The sequence below is a fragment of the Pteropus medius genome, unplaced genomic scaffold, assembly GCF_902729225.1.
Source record: "Pteropus medius unplaced genomic scaffold, Ma_sr-lr_union100, whole genome shotgun sequence".
In the NCBI taxonomy this organism is placed as follows: Eukaryota; Metazoa; Chordata; class Mammalia; order Chiroptera; family Pteropodidae; genus Pteropus; species Pteropus medius.
Window position 1 is genome coordinate 1,359,445 of NW_024340698.1, and position 5,189 is coordinate 1,364,633.

The 5,189-nt window shown below is 36.7% G+C and overlaps 1 pseudogene; it reads left to right on the forward strand.

The window, feature by feature from the left end:
* The first annotated feature begins 4,448 nt into the window (after nt 1-4,448).
* On the forward strand, nt 4,449-4,948 carry LOC120612052 (60S ribosomal protein L21-like; annotated as a pseudogene).
* Nucleotides 4,949-5,189: the final 241 nt, after the last annotated feature.

Below are 5,189 nucleotides of genomic sequence, written 5' to 3' on the forward strand. Positions count from 1 at the left end.
AGCAAATAAAACGGCAGTTGCTTCAAGCCAAAAAATTTGGGATACTTTGTTTCATGACAGTTGAGAACTGAAATATGGAGACATTCAGATAAAAGCGTAGTCCCATATCACAAGAACTGATATAATGTTATGAATCTAGTCCTGTTCTGTTTCTTAATCTCTGTATTTGTCTATTTGGTATCCACCAAATTAAAAGCCGACATTGTTTACATATCCCCTGTGATCCACAGCCCTTAGTCTGAAACCATGTTCTTTATCTAACTTTTGCATATCAAATCAATGTTTCTCCTGCCCTAAATCAACTCAAGGCCAGGTACCGGGTAACTAAGGACAGGCCTTACACCCAAGAGCCCCCTGGAATTATTTAAACTAGCTAATCCTAAACTGTTCACCAGCCTGGCCTAACCTTTCCTGTGGAAACTCCAATAAAGGCTGTGATGTATGTCTTCTCCTCACTCATTTCTGCCCCCTGAATAAAACCTGATGCTTTCTCCTGTGACCCTGCATGGCATGTCATGCTCCTTCCTATCAGGAAATATAATAAAAATCTTCTTTCAGAGGCATTGGCTGCTCTATGTTGTCATTCGATCACCTCCATAAATTAAAATCCTGTGGGTACAATTGAGATAAGTCCAAAGTAATCCTGTCCTGTGAAGAACTCTAAGGTGAATGCATCTGCACATGCACATTTGTGTCATTGTATGAGTGGTTGTATCCAAGTGGATATATACATATCACTACCCTCTACCACCACAATGCTACTTGTAGTGTAAACTGACAGTGTCATAGTATGACAAAGGTAGAATCAAAACTGACTATGTTTTCTTCAAAGACTATACATGCGTATGTAATAGCAGTGAAGCACATTTTAAGGAGGCATTAGGGAAAGAAAGAAATTCTTGAAATTTGGGTTCAAATCCTCATATTCTTGCTTACAAACTATGTGGCTTGAGCAAGTCACTTAATTCTTTTGCGTTTTCATCTTTTCAATAAATGTATATAATAATAAGATCTAAATCGTAACACTGTAGTGAAAATCAAATGATAAATATAAAAGTATTTGGCAAACTAGAAAGTGCTATACACAGATTGCATATTATTTTTTTACTGAATAATCGTGATTTACTAGTCTTGTGGCGACTGTATTACTTGCCTTTTAAATTTAATGTGTAGTTAGTTCATCTCTCTTATTTTATCTTACTATCTATAAATTTAACTATGAAGTTTAAATTAAAAAAATGTTTACTCTTGAATAAGAAATAGTTGGAAAAATAAAATAAGATTTCATCCTACTCTTGCTTTGTGTCAATTAAAAACATACTGCTCTCATGATAAGATACTTTTTTTTTTTTTAAGGAAAAACCACACTGCACCTGGGATGTAGATATGCGATGCTTTCTCAGAGTAAAGAGGCAATTGTATTTCCAGACACCTTTCATCACTGAGCCACCATGGTGTTCCTCCTGGGACAGGCCAGCAGCCCCAGCGGTGTCTGGGAGACAGAAAACAGGGTTTCTCTCAGCCCTAGAAGGATCTCTGTTTGGCCCTCAACTGAGTCTCAGAATCCTGTCCTTTCAGGTGCCCTAGATTTTCCTGTCAGCCTTCTTCAAATCTCTTGGCTCCTCCTGTCCACTCAGTGACTATTTCTCTCAATACAGAAATCAGTTCCTTGAGTCAAAGTCCTCCCTAGGTAAGAGGAAGTGTGTGCTGTATAACAGTAATCTCAGCATCTTTCTCACATCTCATACTGTTATCGGTAAGTACACCAATGTTTATGCAAAATGGGGATGGAATCACAGAAGTTCAGAGTTGGAGGGGACAGTGACAGTTGCTCATTCTAAGGGCTCCAACACTGTCAAATGAGAGAAGGACCTGCAGAATGGCCTGCTAGTGCAAATAGATTACAGATGGGGAAGGGAAGGTCCAGAGCAGATGAGTAACTTGCACAAAGCAAACATAAGACTTTATCTTTAAAGGCATCATGGAATTGTGAAAAGATGACAGGACTTGGGGTCAGAATACCTCGTCCAGGTTCCACAGCTGACATAGTCTATCATAAAAGCCCTTGTGCATCTCTGAAACCCAATTTCCTTATTTTTAAAAAGTAAATAAAAATGGCCCCTCACAGAGTTGACGAGAGTCTCAAATGAGAAAATGAATATGAAAGTAAGTTTTTGGGGGCAGTTTTCTTTTCCTCCATTATCCAAAACTCCTTTTCACGTGTGAGAGAGAGAGAGAGAGAGAGAGAGAGAGAGAGAGAGAGAGAGAGAGAGAGAGAGAGACCTAACATCATCAAGGAATGTATTCCTTTCAGAGATGATGTAAGTTTTAAAGTATAAATTGTTTTTCACATCTTAATTCTTAATTAAACTTGTTTTGAAATAATTTTAAACATACAAAAATGTGTAAGATTTTACAAATTCCTACATATCCTTTGCTCAGGTAAATTGATTGCCAACATTTTACCATATTTGGCTTCTCTTTCTCTCATAGTATTTGTGCGTGTATACGTATATGTGTGTCTGTGTTCTTTTTCTCTTAATCATTTGAGAGTTGTAAACATGAAGGCTCATTTCTGCTCATGATTTCAGCATGCATTTGTTACAACAAGTATACCGACCTATAAAACCACAGCCTAACTATCAAAATGAAGAAGATTAATATTGACATAATGCTATTATTTAATCCACTGGCCCATTAAGAATTTTCTCCAATTGTCCCCAAAATAAAATTTTTAGGTCCACGATCCTATCTTGGATCATGTGTTGCATTTAGTTGTCATGTCTCTTCAGTGTTCTTCAGTCTGGAATAGTTTTTCAGTCTTTCCTTGGCATGACCTTGACAGTTTTGAATAATGTAGGCTTTCTAGTAACTCTACAAAGTGTCCCACAATTCGTGGTATTTCTCCATTATTAGATTCACATGAACTTTTGAGAGGAATATCACAAAAATGTCATTGTTTTTCTCAGTGCATCATATTGGAAAGCACATGATGTCCTTTTGTTTCTTCACTGGCGGTGGTGGTGCAGGACGGGGCAAATCCCTCAAGGTGGGGCTCAAGTCCTGCATCGAGAGAGAGAGGATTCCTGACTGAGCGCAGGAGAGAATTCAAGTGCATGCCAGAGTTAGAGATAAAAGGAAACTTTATTAGAGAATGGATAACACTCCAGAGACAGAGCATAATCTCTCCTCAGAGAGAGAAGTGAGAGAGGCTAAGAGGGTCGGAGAGGGAAAATGAGGTGGGGGTAGAAAGACCACAAGTGTTCACAGTATATCATTCTTAGTTTCTATGAATTACAGTTTAAAGACTTTGTTTACTTATTTTCCTTTGATGGTATGGGTATGCAGTACGAAAGGAAGGGAATGAAGCAAGACAGGCGGGCATATATAGCATTAAAAGCATGTTAGCAATTCCCAACCTGTGTTCCATAGGTTCCACATGGTTTTGGCCATAGGAAATAAATGGTTGAGTTTATTTGTGTATGAAGTAAAGACTCTGCTTTCCCTTCACAGCATGGGTAAATAGTTTGTTAGTAATGCCAGCATTAATCTTCCTTTGTTCTATAGGTTTCTGGCAGTACATTACAGGCTCTGAATATAGCTTGATTTAACATTTAGTTCTCATGCCTCCTCCCTATATTAGTGGTATATTTATCAATTGGTTAACATGGTTTCTGCCAAAGTTTCCCCATTCCAAAGTTAAGGTAATTATTTCTTATATTATTAAATTATTAAAAATATTTAATATGAGTTTAATATTTAATATAGTTTAATTTAACATTAAACTATATTTAATAATAGTTTAATATGAAATATATTCTACTCTTAAAGATGCATTTTCCATCCTCGTTTACTCATGTGTTTATTTTTATCAGTATGGACCCTGGAATTCCTATTTAATTTAATAGATTATTATCTTACAATCTTTATTCATGGTGAAGTTTAAATTTTCATTATTCGAAGGGGAAACCCCTTTAAACTGGCTCCTGTGTCCTATTGACATGCTTACCTTATTCTTTGAGCACATTCTTTCTTTCTGGGACAATAAGATATTACAGGCTCATCTTGTACTTTTCTTATTCTAGCTCTAGAATCAGCCATTTCTTCAAGGAACCTTCATTACCTTTAGGGGATAATCAATTTTGGAAATAAAGATATCAATTCCTAAAGATTAGGAATGAACATTGCTACTGTGTTATAGATTGTTTACTTCTATAACAACTATATAGCCATGTGGGGAAAAAGATGAGGCTTAAACCTTACCTCATTCCATATACAAATATTAACTTGAGATAGATCGCAGACCTAAAATAAAAGCTAAAACTAGGAAGCTTCTATCTATAAAAGAAAAATATTATAAATTGAACTTCATAAAAATAAAAAATATATAGTGCTCATGAAAAGATGCTGTTAAGAAAACGAATAGCTTTTGGCCAGAACCACCATCTTCCAGTAATTTGCCAAAATGACCAACACAAAGGGAAAAAAGAGAGGCACCTGCTATATGTTCTCTAGGCCTTTTAGAAAACCTGGAGTTTTTCCTTTGGCCACATACATGTGAACCTGCAAGAAAAGTGATATTGTCGACACCTAGGGAATTGTCACTGTGCAAAAAGGAATACCCCACTAATGTTATCATGGAAAAACTGGAAGAGTCTACAGTGTTACCCAGCATGCATTTGGCATTGTTATAAACAAACAAGTTAAGGGCAAGATTCTTGCCAAGAGAATAAATGTACGTATTGAGCATATTCAGCACTCTAAGAGCTGAGACAACTTCCTGAAATGTGTGAAGGAAAATTATCAAAAAAAGAAGGAAGCCAAAGAGAAAGGTACTTGGGTTCAACTGAAGCACCAGCCTGCTCCACCCAGAGCAGTACACTTTGTGACAACGAATGGAAAGGAGCCTGAACTGGTGGAGCCCACTCTCTGTGAATTCATGGCATGATAGGTATAAAAAAATAAAAGACCTCTAATGGAGTAGGTGTCCCCTCCCTCAAAGAAATATTTAAAGGAAACTAAGTGTCCTAATTCATTGGGTGATGTCTTTACTATTCAGATTTAGTGTTTTTTCCTGCTGAAAGATGTGAAGTGGTTTATTATGCATCTATTGCATTACAGTTAAGCTCAGGGAAAGTTGATTACTCATAACTGCATCATAAATAGCTATTTTTTAAGGATCAGGAACT